At 51.9% G+C, this 17,905-nt stretch overlaps 1 protein-coding gene across 1 annotated transcript in view; it reads right to left on the bottom strand.

Annotated features, from left to right (window-relative positions):
- Nucleotides 1-17,905, bottom strand: part of LOC123522115 (cadherin-13-like) — a 512,433-nt gene that overhangs the window by 493,655 nt on the left and 873 nt on the right. The gene's annotated exons all lie outside the window — the stretch shown is intronic.

Below are 17,905 nucleotides of genomic sequence, written 5' to 3'. Positions count from 1 at the left end.
GGATGTGGCAGCCTGTCTGGTTCTGCACAGTCGAAGCCCTGGAAACCTCCTGGGGCAGCCCCACTACTCTGTCCTACAGGGTTGCTGTGAGCTGACACCCACTTAGTGGCAGTGGGTTTGGTGTTCTGGTGGCGAATATAAGGAGTGGGAAAGGGGCACTGTGGCTGGCTGCTGGGTGTGCTTCAGGAGGTCCCTGCTGTGGGGCGTGATGAGCAGGGGGTGGATGGGAGAGTCCCTTTCCTGGCCTAAGATTCCCTTTCCAGTACCAGGAGATGGAATCCTCCCACGGAACCAGCCCAGGAGTGCCAAACATTCTGTTAATTTGGGCAAATCCTTCCAGCAATCTGGAATCAACTTGAACACAATGACAATTAGCATGTCAATTACTCTCTTTCCAGCTTTCTCTCCAGCCCTGCCTTCCCTGAAACTACACTGCACACCTCCTTCTCCTACACCCTTGGGGTCTTCCTTTCAGGACCCTGAACACAGGGGCCTAGACCATGGGAGGAGACCTCAAGGACAGAACTGGGTCTGCTTTGCAAATGGGCAGAACCAGAGAAAAGAACCATTTCTATACTCCTCAGAGGCCACCCTCGGCTGCAGAGCTCCTAGCCGCCAGGGTTGCTTGTAATTAACCAACACAAAATTTCACAGCCATCAGGTCATTTCCAACACACAGTGACCCTGTGGGTCAGGGTAGAACTGTCCCTGTGAGCTTCTAAGACTGCAACTCTTTAAAGCAAGAGTAAGCCTCATCTTTCTCCCTCAGAGTAGCTGATGGGTTCGAACTGCAGTGAGCAGCTGAGTGTGTAGCTCACATGCCACCTGGACCCCCTTTTGTAGGGGCAGCTGAATTAATATAGTACACTGGTTCAGGTGCCAGGTCAGCACCTCTTGGAAGAGTTGTGTCTCTCCAAAACTCCCAGGGGCATTTAGGTTGCACGGACCTGAATACTGCCCAGCCCTGTGGCATCCTCCCATTCAATGTTATGTCCAGCGTAGAGGATCTTCCTTGTTTTCAATGACCCTCTATCAAGTATGATGACCTTCTCTGGAGCCTGGTCTCTCTTGCTAATACATCCAAAGTTCATGAGGCAAAATCTCGCCATACGCACAGCTAAGGAGCATTGTAACTGGGCTTCCTCTGGGAAAGATGAGCTCATTTTTCTGCCAAGCCATGAATATTCTTTGCCAGCACCATAAAATCTGCACAATATAAAGTTCACCTTTCTAAAATTGGCAACTTGATGGATTTTTAAAAGAATATTGCTCATTGTTGAGCACGTCTATCACCTCTCCCACACCACCCCAAAATCCTGCGCCCATTATCAGTCACCCACTTCCACTTCACCCCAATCACTGATATAGGCTGTAGACATCTGTGCAGAGGAATTAGAATAATACCAGATTCCCCACAGCGCCAGGACAGGAATGACGTGTGCTAGTTGATGCAGCTAAGGCCCTCTGGCAGAGGCTAGTGCATTCCAAGGACCCAGTCATTATTAGCCACCATGATATTACTGCTATGTTGTTGTAAAAAAACAACAACTCAAAATCCCTGCCATTGAGTTGAGTCTGACACACAGCAGCCCAAAGGTCAGAATGGAACTGCTCCCCTGCGTTTCTGAGACTGTAACTCTTCATGGGAATAGAAAGCCTCGTCTTTCTCTCATGGAGCTGGTGGTGGTTTTGAACTGTTGATCTTGCATTTAGCAGTCCAATGGGTTACCCATTCCTCCACCAGGGCTATTGTGCGTTTGCTTTCTGTCCATTTGATTTTCAACTCGCAGGGACCTCACGTGAGAGAATAGAACTGCCTTTATTTCATTTTCTAGGTGGTAATCTTTACAAGGCAGATCACCAGACCTTTCTCCTGTGCAGCCACAGGTGGCAGGGGTGAGTGGGCTTCAAACTGCCCACCTTCCAGTTAGCATCATGCTGCTTAACTATTGGGCCCCCAGGGCACCTCCCAATGTTATTATTATTACTACTGTTATATTCAAATGCATCTGTTCTTCTTCTGTCTGCCTTATCCAACGTTCACATGCATATGAGCCAATGGTTAATACCATGCCTAGAATCAGGCATCCCTTATCCTCAAAGTAACATCATTGCTTTCGAAACTCTAAAGAGGTCTTGGGCAGAAACATCAGTAGTACTAATACTATTTTTATTACCAGTTTTTCAGTTCCCCTGTTCCAAAGCCTCCCAAGATGAAGAGAATCTCAAGAACCCAAGCCTTGGCCTCCTCAGCACAGGACCTGGATGAGAACTAGGACTGGAAAACCAGCTTAATGAATCCTCAAAGGTTCAGTCTGATTGCATGCACATTTAGCTCATGGAAATCCAACTCCTCGCCAAAAAGAGAAAGAAAAAGAGCGATTTACATCCTGCAATTAAGTGGTGTAAAATTATATCTTGTATGTACTCTTTATTATACATTGTGTATTACTGCATCCATTATACATTGCTACCTATTGATTACAGCACAGGGCTGCATACACAATACCATGTACACTGCACTTTCATGGGCAACATAAGAGCTTTCCAGGGCAATGACAACTGTGTGTGTCTTAAACACCCCCTTCAGAACCTCACCCCGGAGCCACCACAATAAGAACAACTCGGATGATTTCACACAGACCAAAGCACCACACAAGTCTTCCACTGAGTTGGGCACTAAGCTGCGGCACTCGTATTTCCAACTGGTCAGGATCCATGAGCGGAGGACCCTCTCTGCTCCACGCAAGGTCATAGTCTCACGTGGAAAACAAACCAAGTCAGGAGGATCACAGGGACCAGTGGGAGGTGGGCAGGGGGTTGAGGGAACAGGTGGGAATCATCTCTCATCTACCTGCTGATAGGGCTGTACCTGCTCCCACCACTGTCCATCCTGCTGCCTGTTCTATTATCTCCTTAGTGTTTACCACCATCCGGCACGACATCCTGCTCCTACCAGCTTATTATCTCTGATTGCCTCTCCTGCAACGCCTGCATCAGAGCAGAGGCTTTGTCTACATGAAGCCTCATGGCCTAGGAGGGTGTAGACCTCTTTGTGTTGTTGTGTAGTGGTTAGGTGCCATCAAGTTGGTTCTGACCTATAGCAACTCCGTCTTATACAACAGAATGAATCACTGCCTCTTCCTGTACCCTCTTCTCAACCACTGATGTTTGTGGGCCCGTTGCTGCAGACACTGTGTCGGTCCATATGAACCTTCCTTTGCTGGCGCTTAACTTTCCCAAGCTTACTGTCCTTTGCCAGGGACTGGTAGCTCCTGATGACATATACAACGTATGTGAGCTGAAGCTTCGTCATCCTTGCTTCTAAGGGTACCCAGCAATATTTACTGCTGGTTGGAGAGGATGGAAAGGGGTAGTTGTTTGGACAACTTCCACCTTTCTCCCATCTGTGGTCCATAACCAGTTCTCTAACCTCAGCCTGGGTATCCATTATTGTTCAAAATGAGTGCGGGTGTATCCCGTGACAAAGACAAGGTCTAAGGCTTTGGCATATGGGTACCATGTGGTGGGAAAGACAGTATGTGTAGGTGAGTAGTTAACCAAACTCAGCAGTTCTAAAACATCAGCGTCTCTTTCTTTTACCACCAACTCTACTGTGAAGGTATCCAGGAACCCAAATACCACACCCAAACCTAAACCACTGCTGTCAAGTCAATCCCAACGTGCAGCCGACTCAGAGGACAGAGGGGAGAGAACTGTCCCATAGGGTTCCCAGGACTGTAAATCTTCACGGGAGCAGACAGCCTCATCATTATCCCATAGAGCAACTAGGGAGTTTGAACTGCCAAGCTTGCAGCTAGCAGCCCGACACTTAACCCACTGCAGCCCCTTTAAAGACCCATGCCCCACGCAGGGCCAGAAGTGCACTGGGTGATGCATGTAGTAAATGCTCAGCTGCTCACTGGAAGGCTGGAGGTTCAAGTCCAGCCCAAGGTGCCTGGGAAACAAGACCTGGTGACCATCTTCTGAAAGTCAGTCCTCAGAGCCCTCCAGAGCACAGCTTCTCACTCACACACATGGGGACCAACCCACCTGCGACTGGCTTGTACAGAGAAGGGGGTGGCAGTCCAGAGCTGCTGTGCTTCACCATCACTTCACTCAGGGCTTTCCTGAAGCCACGGCTAGTATCTCAGACCAGCAAGCACTCCAGTGGAAGGGCAGGGCACAGTGGGAGAGGATGGACATCAGGCCTGGCCTCCTGTGCTGTGAGGCACCATTCTGAAGACGGGGACCTAGCACTGAGATGGGCAGCCCTGAGCTCCAACCAGCAGCGCCCAGCTCAAAGACATACTCATGTTGGCTTTTATTCCCCCTTTCGTGCCCACTCTCTCTACTCCCTAGCCCCTGCTTCCTGGAAGCATCTCCTCAATTAATGGCCAAGCCCAAGGCCCTATGTCCAGCATGGCTCCGGAGGAACTCAAACCTGATACCTGTGAGGTAAGAAACCCTTTCGCATTTGGCACAGATCGTAGGGATAACAGTTACATTACTACTTTTTTTTTTTTTTAACAGCTGGTCTGAGAATGATGCTCCATATTTATCCAAGTTGGAGCCCTGGCAGTGTCTGGGGTTACATTGTAGCATCAGCAGCTCAAGGCCACTAGCCACGCCGAGGGACAGAGATGCGGCTTTCTGCTCCCATAAAGACTTACAGCCTCGGACACCTTGTGGAGGGTTGCACTGAGTTGGGATACAGGAGCCAAACCCATTCAGAGGTTCAGTTCTAGCCAAACAGTAGGCAGTAGCACTCCTGTGAATAAGGAACCGTGTGCATCCAGGATGGAGCCCTGGGGAATCGTGGCTGTTAACCACAAGGTCAGCAGTTCAAAACCACTAGTCGGACCATGGGAGAGGGGCGAGGCTTTTTATTCCTGTGAAGAGCTACAGTCTTAGGAACTGACAGGGACAGTTCCATCGCATCCAGTGGAGTGGCTACGAGTCAGAATGGAGGGGACGGCAGTGAGTTTGGAGTTTGGAGTTCAAAATGACACCGTTCCTCTAGGGAGAGAGCTCAGGAGGCAGGAAGGGGTAGGGCAGAGGGATGGATGGAAATGAGATGCACAGGGAGGAAGTAGGAAGAGGGTGGCAATTACAATCGATGTCATGAAGCAAAATGCCCAGGAATTGTGGACAGAAAACTGATCTGCTATGAAACATTCACCCAAATCACCCTAACAAAAGTCAAAATTTTGAAAACCAGAATAGGGAAAAACCCTAAAAATCTATGGCCCTGAAGGAGCAGAGTCATTCTCCTGGGGACAAAGAGACAAAGAAAATGCCTGGTCTCCCACGCTGGCGTCTTTGAACGCGTGTGAACAACTGGTGGGGTAACTGATGGCTCAGATCATCGGATCAGCAAACGACAGCCCCAGCCAAACTTAGCCTACTGGCTTGTTTCTATAAATAAAGTTTTATTGGAACGCAGCCATGCCTGTTTGTGTACACACTGTCTGTGGCTGCTTTGGCACTACATCAGCATAGCTGAGTAGAGTTACAGTTTGCAAAACCCACAGGGGCAGGTCTACCCTGACCTAGAGGGTCGCCATGAGTCTGGACCGACTGGATCGGTGGCAGTGAGTTTGGTTTGGTTTGGTGTAGATCAAGAGCTGCAGGCAAACTTAATGGAATGCCCTTCAGAGAAAGGTCATGCCAACTAGGTGAGATTGGCAGTTGTCAGCCTCATGGATTTCCTGTGGTAGAATTTCTACCAACGAATAAATAGGGACTGGATGCGGGGACAGCCACAATGTCTTCCTTTACCAGTGTGGACAAACGTGTCCTCTACTTACCACCCACTTAAGAGCATGAAGGGAACCCTGTGGCACAGTGGGTCACACACTGGGCTGCTAACTACAAGGTCAGCATTTCAAACCCCCTGGCTGTGCAAAGGGAGAAAGATGAGGCTGTCTGCTCCCATCAAGATGCACAGTCTTGAACACCCAGAGGGACAGCTGTATTCTGCCCTCTCGGTGACTATGTATCGAACTCAACTCAACGGCAGTGGGTGTGTTTCTTCTTGTTCTTGTTTTTTAATTCCATAGACAATAGGGCATTTCATTTCTAAGAGGTAGAACTATCACAGCCACAAAACAAAGGGTGAGGCGGGTGACACTGCGTGCTGCCCAAATGGGGCTCTGGAGACCACCTGGATGGTCTGACCACTTGGGTAGAGGAAACAGGGGGGTTATTCATCCCCGGTCAAACACAGGACTCAGAGGCAAAGAACACCAATGGCCCCGAGCCCTTGGGCTCACCCCTTCCCAAGATGGCAACTAGTAATCAGGGCAGGCGGCCAGGGGACTGGGCCACTTCAGGAGATGAAGAACTCAAAGGTGGGGGACAGGAGGAGCAGGAAGGCCAGAGGCCACACAGGGGAGAGAGAATTCTTACTTGGTTGTTGTTATTATTAAGATTACTATCACTATTACTAGACGAGGAGTCCTGGTGACACAGTGGTTACACATTGGGCTGTGATCTCAAGGTTGGCAGTTCAAAGCCACTGGCTGCTCCTCTGCAGAAAGATACAGTTTTCATTTCCTGTTAACAGTTACTGTCTTGGAAACTCACGGGAGAAGTTTTATACTGTCCCTTAGGGCTGCTATGGGTCAGCATCGACTGGTGGCTGTGAGTTTGGGGATTATTATATGAGTCAGAACGGAGTCTATGGCTCAGAGTTAATATTGTTATTAGGATGATCACTTTGGAGGGAGTTGGAGAAGCTTTGACACAGTGGAGAAATATACAAGGAATGGACACACACACACACACACACACACACACACACACACACACTGATCCTGGTCCTCAGTGGCTGCTGTGTGACCCTGGAGGAAGAATCCAAGTTCTCTGAGTCTCCTGACACCAAATACCAAAAGCAGGTATGATCGGATACCTCTAAGAGTTTTGCAAAGGAGCCCTGGGGACACTGTGTTTCTAGCGCTCAGCTGGTTCCCGGAAGGTCTGGTGTGAACCCACCAGAAAGACCCTGCAGTCTGTGCCCAGACAGGAGGCCAGGCTCAGAGCAGGGGAGGCAGTCCGGCTTTGCCCCATGGGGCCACAGTGAACTGCAGTGCATTTGACGATTTGATGGCAGTGATGAAAGCTGGCAGAGAGGACTCCAGACCAGGTGCGTCTGTGCACCTCGTGAAAGGCAGGCAGGCTGGCAGCAGGTGCCCTTTTGGTATTCTGCGGTCTTTTAAACAGTAGTAACAAGTGCTCCTGCCTTGTGTGCTGGGGGCATGTGTTCATAGGCACGTGTGCAGGCACCTGCGCACACGGCCTCAGCCACGTACGACCTCTGCCAAACAGTCTTGGGGTAACGCCACTAAAAGATGAGACTCAACCTGACCCAAAGACTTCCTCAGGCATGAAATTCCCAGAGGACCCATCTCTGGGGAGGTGCTCTCAGCACAAAACTGGCAAATCCTTCCTTCGGGGAACAACCTTTATGCGGGTGTTAATTCCCCTGCATTTTAATACCTAGTGGTAAATTGTTCAGGCAAAAGCCCTGGGGTGCTCTCAAACCTGTGGACTTCCTGGGAGCCCCCAGCCAACAGCAGCTCTGCAGCACCTAGAGGGTGTACCCCATCAGACAGCCTCATGCGCTTAAGGGGCTTTCATGCTCCGAGATGGTTTTCTGCCCCATTGCTCCTTCCACAGCTTTGCGTGTAAGGAGGTGAAGAGAGGAAGAAGAGGCAAAGAAGTGAATCGCTCCGGAAGCAAAAGACTGCACCTGGGTTCAAACTCCCGTCACAAGCGGTGCTATGTCTCCCCGGCCCACCTAAGACTCCCAGACACCAGCTCGGGCCCAGGACTGAGGCTCTGCTGTCTAGGGCTTTGCTTGCCACAGCCGCAGCATCCTTGGTCTTTGGTTTGACCAGGAAGGGGTGTGAGGAGGAAGGGGCAGGAGACAAGGGAGAAGGGAGAAGGGGTGCAAAGGCAATTAGGAAGGGGGACAAAGACATCAACAAGTTCAGGGGAAAATGGGACAAAAGGATAAAGGGCTTTTTCTGTGGGTGTGGGAAGCCCCCAATACCATGGGCGCTGTCCTCAGTGGTCATGGCCAGCTTAGCCCTGCTAGCTCCTGGGTAACAAAGACGGGTGCAGTACAACGTCTGTGATTTATGTGGCTGTTGCCTGCTGGGTCTCTCTGACTTGGCATCCGACTGGAATGGCAGCCAGTTTGTTGCTTTGCCGCATTTGTGACCCTCCCTGCGTCTGCTTTATCTCCCTCTGAGCCCCCTACGTGCCTCCATGGATCCTCCGTGAGCGGGTGCAGGCAGTGCTTCGGTCTCTCAGACCCAGGTTCGAATCCCAGCGACCCACTTGCTGGTCCAGTGACCCTGGGCAAGATCCTAAAGTACCCCAATTTTCTCATCTGCTGTAAAGGGGGTGATGAAGAACCCGGTAGTGTGCCTAGCAGTCAGCACTCAGTAAGTATCTGTGAGGCAAAGGAGAGGAGGAAGAAGAAGAAGAAGAGAGAGAGGCAGAACAGACAAATCAACACTGCTGCAAAAAGCTGCCATCCTTAAACAGCTGAAACACCCAAAACCGCAAGGAGCAGCAGCCCGGGCAGGCCACCCTCCACTCTTCAGGCCCCAGCGTTCCGTCCATCACACTCGCCCAGCTCAGCAAACCAGAACCCGGGCCAGGCGGAAACACGACGGAGAAGGAAAGCACCAACACGTCCCACCAGGAGGAAAGACAGAAAGTCTGTAAGGCTGTCCCCCATCAGGGCGTAGAGCCAAGGGGACCCAGGAAGCAAGGCCGTCCCAGTAAGTTCTGGGTCCCCCAGGTTTTGGTCCTGTTTGTATGGGGACAAATGCTCTTCAGAAGCGAGGGTGGCAAGACTTCATCTCACGTACTTTGGACACGCTGTCAGGAGCAATTCTGGGAGAAGGACATCACGCTGGGTAAAATAGAGGGGCAGCAAAAACGAGGCAGCCCTCGACACAATGGAGTGACACTGGCTTCCATCATGGGCTAGAACATATGAACAATTGTGAGGATGGTGCGGGGCCAGGCTATGTCTCGATACTTGGTACACAGGGTCCCTCAGGGTGGGAAGTGGCTCGATGGCATCTCACAAAAGCAGCCTTGCACCTGTACGATGCTAGCTGGAGAAAGAAGCAGCTCTCAGACAAGTGAGACCTCCTTCCCTTTGCATTCCGCCCTCGCAACCGCCCAGTCCAGTTGACAGATGGCGCACTTGACACCTGTCCAGTTGACAACATTGTGGTTGATGGACTGAAGGCCATGTGGTGAGTGAAAGGGACAGCTAAAAAGGGGGCCCAGGCCAGCTGACACTGGAATGTCCTAGTTCCATAAAGCCTACCATGAGATCCTCCAGAAGCTTCTGGGCTGGAGGACGGATGCTGGTTACAGCAGGAGTGTTTACACCACAGATACTGGCATGCACTACACGTGATCCATGAGGCAGTGGGTGGCATTTAAGTGGTGGATGTTAATTTCATTGCCTTGGTCATCGCTGAACATTCACATGCCCACCACTACCTGGCACCCGACTGAAGATTCTGCTGCTGCACCAAGCAGTGTGGGAGAGCCCAGGAAGTGAGCAGAGCGCAGGTCAGCTGTGCTTCTTAATCCTCTGCAGGAAACAATCTCACACGTTTTCACCCCGTCAAAGATGTTGCTTCTGGGGCTGGCTAGCCTCGATCTGCCCCTCGGTCCTAGAGCCCCTTCCTACAGGATCCAAGTCTCTCTTCAGATTTACAGTCCCTGACCGAGTACACTTTGTAAGCAAGGTATGCATGCATGGGCTTCCTTGTGCCTACTCGGTAATCTGCAGTGAACCATCTCACGTGTTGTCGCCGCCACGGGAATGGTTCTGACTCTAGGTCTGGCTGGCATCCACCTGCCTCTCTCCCCACCCCACAGCCCTCCCTGTGGACCCAAAGCTGCTTCTCCTTTCCCTCTCCAGGCGGAGACGGAGGGCCCCACAGCAGGGTAAGCACAGGCTTCCTTGGGCCTTCCTCCTGACCTGTAGTGAACGGTTTCGTGTGTTGTTCGCCACATGACCCAGGTGAAATTGTTTCATAGATTCACTGAAATGCACGTGATATTCTTCACGACAGACCAGTAAGTAAGCACAAGGAAGCTGAGCTTACCCAGCCACTTAGGAGTCAACGAAACTGACCCCAGTGTGCCGAAATGCAGGATTGTTAGCATTCGGCGAGCGCTTGCTGCAAGTAGTAGATCATTATTTGCTGCATGTAAGAAATATTTCTAGTGCCGCTGATTGAATGTTCACAGAACGATTAAAGGGCTCAGTAATGTTTCTCTCCAATATCTTTTGCATGAAAAGTCTCGGAGATTGGTTAATTATAGAGGCGCCACATCAGTCACTCCAGTCAAGGGCATTTCAGGATCCAAGGTGCCCATCCCAGTGTGAGCAGGGCTGGATCCTGCGATGCAGGCCTAGCCAACCAGCTCTCTGAGCCTCCCCAGGGAAAGGGGGAGCAGAGTTCAGGGAGGGGGTGAAAGTGCAGCCTGGCCCACGCCTCCTTGGACACGGCCCTCCGATATGCCCAGCTCAAGCAAGACCCTCAGCCCCTCCCTCACCTATCCTAGGAACCATGGCAGCTCCAGGGGCAACCGTGGTGCTCACCACAAAGACCCACCAGAAGCACCCCGGGAGAAAGGTCCTGGCAGCCTGCAAAGATGGCAGCCTAGGAACCCCTGATGAGTACTGGAGTGTAGTGATTATAGCGAGGTCAGCAGTTCAAAACCACCAACCGATCTGTGGGAGAAAGATAAGGCTTTCTACTCTTCAAAAAAAATGTTTTTTGTTTTTTGTTTTTTTTGTGTGTGTGTGTTTCCCCCATTTTAAAAAAAAATCATTGTATTAGGGGCTCATACAACTCTTATCACAATCCATACACACATCAATTGTGTAAAGCGCATTTGTACATTCATTGCCCTCATCATTCTCAAAACATTTCCTCTCCACTTAAGCCCCCGGCAACAGGTCCTCATTTTTCCCCTCCCTCCCCGCTCCCCCCTCCCTCATGAGCCCTTGATAGTTTATAAATTGGTATTTTGTCATATCTTGCCCTGTCTGTCCTATAGGGTCAACCCACAGCACTGCTAGTGTCCTTTGCCCCCGAGCCCTCCTCTCCCCCAGTCTTTCCTGGAGCACCAGCTTCTCACAGAAGTTTCCCAGACCCTTCGGCCAGACCTGGTGCCTTTCCATAGAAACAAACTCACTGTTATCTGGTCGATGCTGACTCGTAGTTACCCTATAACAGGGTAGAACTGCCCCTGTGGGTTTCTGAGACTTAAACTCTTTATTGGAGTAGAAAGCCTCATCTTTCTCCTGTGGAGTGAGTGGTGGTTTCGAACTGCTAACCTTGAGGTTAGCAGCCCAATGCATAGACTAGCATAGCGTAAGTAAGCTTAAGCATCAGAAACAAACAACAACAAAAAACAAGCTCATTGCCATCAAGTCGATTCCCACTTACAGTGGCCCTAAAAGACAGGGTTGAACTGTCTCTGGGGGTTAGAGACTGGGACTCTTTACGGGAGTAGAAAGTCCCATCTGTCTCCTGCAGAGTGGCTGGTGGTTTCGAACTACTGACCTTATGGTTAGCAGCCCAATGAATAACCATTACACTACCAGGTTTCCTTTATTCATACTTGGAAACCTAACATAAATCCACAGGTGACTCGATTTATTGTGCCTGCTCCCTCCCGAGGGCCACCTGGGTTGGTCTCTGCTGCCAGGCTCTTAGCCCTGAGGGTGCAGGAGCCAGGCCTGCTTTGTCCCTACCAGCCGGGAGCACATCCATGGCGCCGGGCACACAGTGGGTCCTCCTTAGGTGCTGACCATAGCTGTGTCCATTTGCTCCCAGGTCAATCTCCCTACTGCCTAGCTGCTTCTGAACTTGGGGATCAGGAAGCACAATCCCTAGTGGTGGTCAGACCCCTGCCCCCCTGTGGAGGCTCCCCTCTGGCTGTAAGTTTGAGCTGTATTGGGGTTAGGCCCAAGTCTTAGCCACATCCTGGTCTGCAGGCTATACGAACGCTGTTGCAAGTACTCAGTGCCAGACAGTCCGGGACATGAAGGGCTGTGTTTTCTAATGAAACCAGCCACACAAGCAGTTTACAATCCCAGGGTTAGGTGACTCCATAAGCACTCGGGGCGCCTGGCACTTGAGAGTGGGGTCTGTCTGGCAGAGAGGTCCTGTAGGGAGATGGACATAGAAGCTCCAGCTCCAGGCACTTTCTTCTGCCACCTCCTGCAGTGCGGGGGAAGTGCACAGTATGGGAGAGTCAGAGGCTGCAGGCCCTGAGGGATGGGAGACTGCCCCATCCCTTCTCAGGGTCCCCATGTCTCCAGAGGCTGAGCTCACTTCCGTGCTGCCCGGGCACGGGGCAGGACTGTCCTCCACGGAGCAGCTGCTCCATCAGCCCTGCCGGCTGCCCTCAGCCTCGGGAGACACAGGGGCTTTGTGCCTCAGGGGCAGATCAGGGGTGCTCGCGGCTGTCTTTGAAATGAGACATGACATGTCAAAACAGAGCTTTTTTGCAAATGCTAATTTTCAGGAATTTGACTTCTGTTGGCAACTGACAGAAAAAAACTATCTCTCTATCTCTCTTTTTTTTGGGGGGTGTGTGTGCTGGTACGTACATGTGGTTATATTTATCTCAGTCTCTGTAGCAAACAAGGGGCACGGAGGCTTACCTACTGGTAATGGCCACTGGGGACAGACAGGCGGGTCCAGCAGTGACAGACTAAGAGGGCGTGAAGGACTGCGTTAGAGCTGTGGGCAGAGCAGTGCTGTGGGGATAAGTCCGCGGTGCAGAGACTGCAGGTGAGAAACTCACAACATAAGGTTCCTCTGAATTCCAGTGTCCAGAGGGTCAGCTCAGTGCTCCTGAGGGTCCCTGATGGGACTGAATCACCTACAATACTAGAAAATTCTGGTTGTCCCCTTACTGTGGGGAAGTAGCACTCCTGAAATGGGAATGCTCAGGTATCAGCATCCCCCAGGGGTAGCAAGGATGCTTATGGCATTAAGTTCGTGAAGCTGACATCCCATCCTTGGTGGTTGATGGTCACTGATGCTGCAGGCATACCAACTCTGGATCCAACGACTCCAGCCTGGTGGTGTGCCGCCTCTCTGTCTCTACTCCATGGGGACAATGGCCTGGGCGTCCCGAGACCCCAACAGCACGGAAGTATAATGGATGCATTTGAATGATGGTGCTGGCAGAATATTCCAAGTATCTCAGAAAGAGAAAGCAAATCTGTCTGGGAAGACATCCAGCCAGAGTGTGCCTAGTACATGTGGTCAGGAGAGGCCAGCCCATACAAAAGGACATCGTGCTCGGTAAAGTGGAGGGGCAATGAGAAAGAGGAAGACCATCAGGAAGGTGGACGGGCAGAGTGACTGCAACCGTGGGCTCACACATAAGAACAATTGTGAGGACGGTGCAGGACTGGGCGGTGTTTCCTTCTGTTGTGACGATGAACGATCAGTACCACCTAACAATAGCAACATGAACAAGAACCTAGCTGCCAGGAGGCCTTCCTAACTCCCATGTCTACAGGAACAGGCAAGAAAAGAGACAAGAGTGTAGCAGGCTGGGTGAGTAGTATGGAGTGGTCAGGATGGTGGCAAACTACTGCCATCAAGACGACAATGACAACAACAAAACCTCACTGCCATCCACTCAATTTCCAAGACTGTAACTCTTCCCAGGAATAGAAAACTTCATCTTTCTCCCAAAGAAGGGCTGGTGGTTGCAACTGCTGACCTTGAGGTTAGGAGTCTGGTGTACCACCACTATGTCACCAGGGAAAACTACAGAGGCCTGAAAAGGAGGCCCTTGTCTCTTGGATCCAGCTAAGAGACCCACATGGGAGTGAGGGTGGCGCTCCTGGGCCTGCTAGTTTCAAGACATGCAAGAACCAATAATTTTTTCTTCCTTCTTCATCTTCTTTTTTTTTTTAATGTTCAGTTTCGCACTCCTCAAAGTCTTTGAGCCCACCTGAATAGATCCATGGGCAAAATCTGGCCTCTGGCTGCTACTATACAACCTTTTCCAGAAACCAGAATTTCAGAGTAGGGACACACGGGCTTCATTGATGGCAAGCAAGCCGCTGGAGGTCCAATCAGCTCAGCTGGAAGTGGCCCGTTTTCGCCTGTGGAATGACTTGGTCCACAACACAAGGCAGATCTTCTACCTGCTCTCTGGCCTGCCCTTGGCTGAATCTTGCAGTGGAGAAAGGTTACTTCTCTCACCCTCCTCCCCAAATCAATCCAGTGGGTGCCTGGTGAAGGAGTGGGGGCCCTCACAGTCTGGCGGGTCATCGTCAGTACAAATTGCTCAGCCGGGAGCTGGGAGGGAAAGAGGGCAGGGGGAATTGTATTGACAGCATCCTTCAAGGAACTCTGATTCTCCCAGACATATAGGTACCATGTGGACAGCTGAATCGAAAGAATTTGCCAAAGCACTGGTCCCTTGATTTGATCTCGCCTGCCCTCGCTAATTGGAACTGGCTGACCCAAGGCTATGCCCCTTTCCTTTGTTTGGTAACTGGTGCTGGAGGGTCGGGGTGACCACGTGCCTCATGACTTGTGCTTCTGAGGGGTTCCCTAATGGGCAAGATGACCTCCCTTCACGGGCAGAGCTGTTCCTGTGGAGAGAAGGAAACCAGGTCCTGCGGAAAGAGCAATGGCAGGAAAAGCCAGGGCTTCCTTCCACTCCAGGCCGCATTGTCTACAGAGGTCTGTGACGTGCGCCTGCTCTCGAATGCAAAAGGGGCACCAAGCGGAAGACAGAGAGGACATAACCAACCACGACCAGAGAGAGAGGAGGAGGAGGAGCAGGAGGAAGGGCGGGTAGGCGAAGGAAGAAGGAGAGAAAGATGCTTAGTGTGAAGGCAACAGTCTCATTGGAGCAGGGAGTGTGTAGCAAATAACTCACAACACTGAGTAGTTTGGCTTTGATGGAGCTGCAGCACTAAACTTCTTTAAAAGATGAGCTGTGGAATTGGTATTTTGTAACGCTGTGAATGGAGCCCTCTTCTGGAGAAAATTTTCAACAGGTATTAAAATAAGATGCACACACACACATTCACACACAGAAAGACTTGGTTATTTAGAGGACATGACCTTCATTCACATCATCCAAGTTCCTAGTTTGTCTACTGCATCGCGAAAAAGAAAATAACGGGACTTCCCCAGAAAACTGGATTTGGGGAAAGAAGGCGAGATGGAAGAAAGCTATTGCATAGAAACTAGCTATACTTTGACCCAAGCTGTAAACTTCAGACAGAGTTGCCATCTACGTCCCCAACACGGGATGCCTCTGTGTAAGACATCAAAGGCTGACCCTCTCAGAGAAGGCTGCCACTGGGCACATGGCATCCACTGGAACACACGGGGTACTTCTGGGAGGAAACACTTAATGGAAAACCCAGGGGCTAAAGATAGAAAGGGGGAGAAGGGAGGGAGGCAGAGAAGGAGAGATCAGCTAAGATGACTGTTGAGCTTTTAATATAGATTGTGGAATTACAGGAATTCCAACTCACATAGTTGGCGTTGCCTTGTATTAAATCCCGTTGGGACCCTGCTACAAAAATGTGCAGACACTTGAACTCTGTCCCTGGGCCAGTCTCCTAGTGTTTCTATCTCTGTGTCCTCAGGGATGCGGAAGGCCCCCAGACCTGCTCCCGGTCGGTCCATCTTGGGGAGGCAAGGGGGAGTTTGTGCAGCTCTCCCACTTCTTCCCCGTCCCCTCACCCAAGGCCATGTGCAAACTGCACACTGCTCTGAAGAGCTGCTTGGCGGGTCTGTGTGGGGCCGCCACCACAAGACACTACTTCTTGCTCTTGATTCCAAAAAGCAGTGTTTCCAAATCAAGATCTCCTGAGGCGGTAGAACATTTTCCACTGCTCCCCAAACCTGGAACCACGCCCTAAAATCCTAATTCTTAGGATATTACTCACTCATTGTTACAGCTTCTGGTCCACTCTAAACTGCTTACCCAAATCTGGCTGGAGGGCGGGCCCATATTTACAGTGGAATTTCTTGCTCACGCCGGACCTGAGTTGTTTCCCATTGGCCATTTATTGTTAGCAGATGCCAGGGACCACTTGTTGGGCTGATCTGTCCCAAAAGCACCCAGGGAAGTGGACAAGAGGGCTGTTTCTCAAACGTGCCAGCTTCCAGTTGATGTTGAGTGCGAGCGGACACCTCTTCCCCCTTCCAAAATGCCGAAAACAACAAGCACATGCGTAGCTGCTGTGCTTGCAGAGAAGGCCGACTGTTCCAGCCCAGCCTGGGTGTGACCACTGCAGTGGCAGCTCACACACATGTGCCTACAGGGCCACCACCACAGCTCCTGACAAGCCTGCTCCTTGACTCACTCTTGCCCTGCCTTCTCCTTGCTCCAGGCCTCGGGAAAGTTTTGTTTGGGACTAGGGCACTGAGACTCCCCCTACTTCCCTCTGGTTCACATGCAGATGGGCACTGGAGCCCCCTGACAGTTAACTGTGAATACAGGATACGGAGGTCTATGCCCGATGCTCTCACTACCAGGGTACGAATGTCTGTCTCAATGTGTACCCTCGCTCAGATTGGGCAGAACCACCGCAGTGGGGAATGAGCCACCGGCCCAGCAGGCGCTGTGTGCAGCAAAAGCTCTGTCCCTTCGCTCCTTTTATGGAACTGGGTGAGCTGAGGGCTGGCCTGGGTGTGGTGGACACACCAGTTGCTTCACAAAAGGCACTGTGCACAGCACTCCCAGTGCAGGGTGCCACTCCGAGGCCCCTGGTTTGGAAGCTGAGGTCAACACCTGCTAAGGGGCAGGTGAGGGGCTTGAAAGTACTGGATAGGGTGATGCCAAGAGCCACCAGGTATGTGCCAGGTGTGGCAGTTAATGTCTGGTGTTGAATCTGTTGAATGCCAGTCATTTTAGGAAGAGGGCAGCTGAATGGCAGACTAGTACACGGCAGACGGGCCCCGGCAAGCTCTGAGCCCCACAACACAGGGCCAGCACAGACACTTGCACATGTGCACACATACACAGCCTGAGGGCTCTGCAGAACCCAGGCTCTCTAGAACAGGGGTTCACAGGCAGCATGGGGATGTACAGAGGGACTCAAGGCTACAGGGACCCAGGAGACTCAGCAGAGACCACGGAGAGGAAGGCGCTACTGGGAGGTCTACGAACAGAGGTGCATAGTAGGAGTGGAGGGGAGCGGCCTGCCACCCTCCCTGGCGTTTTCTCGGCCACTGTGTTTCTGGGACACAGATCCATTTCTAAACTTCAGCCTTGGCGTAGTACTGGGCTTCCCTTGAAGGAGGCAGCCCCCCATCTCAGCCAGCCCCTTCCTCTCCATCACCCTTTCTCTCCCAGCGGGAGCTCCCACGTGCCTCTTCCGTCGGCATCCAGGAGTACTCGCCAGAACCCACACCCATTTCTAGCACCCTGGGGCCCTGCTATCTCCTTCTCTCTGCTCTGCCCTGTGCTGCCCTACTCCTCCCCGCCCACTTGTAAGCAGGCAGGGCAGCCTCCCAGGAGCCATGGGCTCTCTGAGCAGGGCTGGGCGTACCCCCTCAATTGCTAGAACCCCAGCCTGGCCTCCTAGCAGGGCTTTCCGGCCCGCAGGCAAACTTCCCCAGCGCCCCCAGGTCAGCGGCGTGGCTGGAGACCCCCACCAGCAGCCTCTCTGCCGCGGCAGCGCTCTGGGGGTTAACAGGCAGCTGCAGCCCGGTGGGGAAGGCTGGAACTTTTCTCGGTGCTCCGCGCCCAGCCGGGAAGGCGGCAAAGGCAGCCGCCCAGGCCCGCCGGAGCTCCAGCTGGCTGGACAATAGGGGCGCGGGGGCCCGGGCTCCGGCCCTTCCGGGCCCGG

Source organism: Echinops telfairi, unplaced genomic scaffold, assembly GCF_000313985.2.
Source record: "Echinops telfairi isolate 266 unplaced genomic scaffold, ASM31398v2 ScPeMD7_2291;HRSCAF=2852, whole genome shotgun sequence".
NCBI classification, from domain to species: domain Eukaryota; kingdom Metazoa; phylum Chordata; class Mammalia; order Afrosoricida; family Tenrecidae; genus Echinops; species Echinops telfairi.
The sequence above is the reverse complement of the archived record's forward strand: the minus strand, read 5'-3'. Positions and strand labels throughout refer to the sequence as shown.